At 60.6% G+C, this 221-nt stretch overlaps 1 protein-coding gene across 7 annotated transcripts in view; it reads left to right on the forward strand.

Annotated features, from left to right (window-relative positions):
- Znf536 (zinc finger protein 536) overlaps window positions 1-221 on the forward strand; it is a 433,293-nt gene that overhangs the window by 137,322 nt on the left and 295,750 nt on the right. The window lies entirely within an intron of this gene.

Below are 221 nucleotides of genomic sequence, written 5' to 3' on the forward strand. Positions count from 1 at the left end.
CTGGGGCGCCCGTCGCCGCGAGCCGGAAGAGCGCCCCATTCACGCGCAGGCCGCCCCTGGCGGAGGGTTAATTGAGGATCATTGTTGGTTGCAGACTAGGGAAGCGCGGGAGCTCGGCCGCGCGGGCGCGGCTCCTGGAGGGAGGAAGGTGAGGGGAAATCGGACATAATGACATTAACAATAATTACCAAAGACTGGGGGAGTAACAAAGGAAGGCAAAA

Source organism: Fukomys damarensis, unplaced genomic scaffold, assembly GCF_012274545.1.
Source record: "Fukomys damarensis isolate Sample0158 unplaced genomic scaffold, DMR_v1.0_HiC HiC_scaffold_19, whole genome shotgun sequence".
Classification (NCBI taxonomy): domain Eukaryota; kingdom Metazoa; phylum Chordata; class Mammalia; order Rodentia; family Bathyergidae; genus Fukomys; species Fukomys damarensis.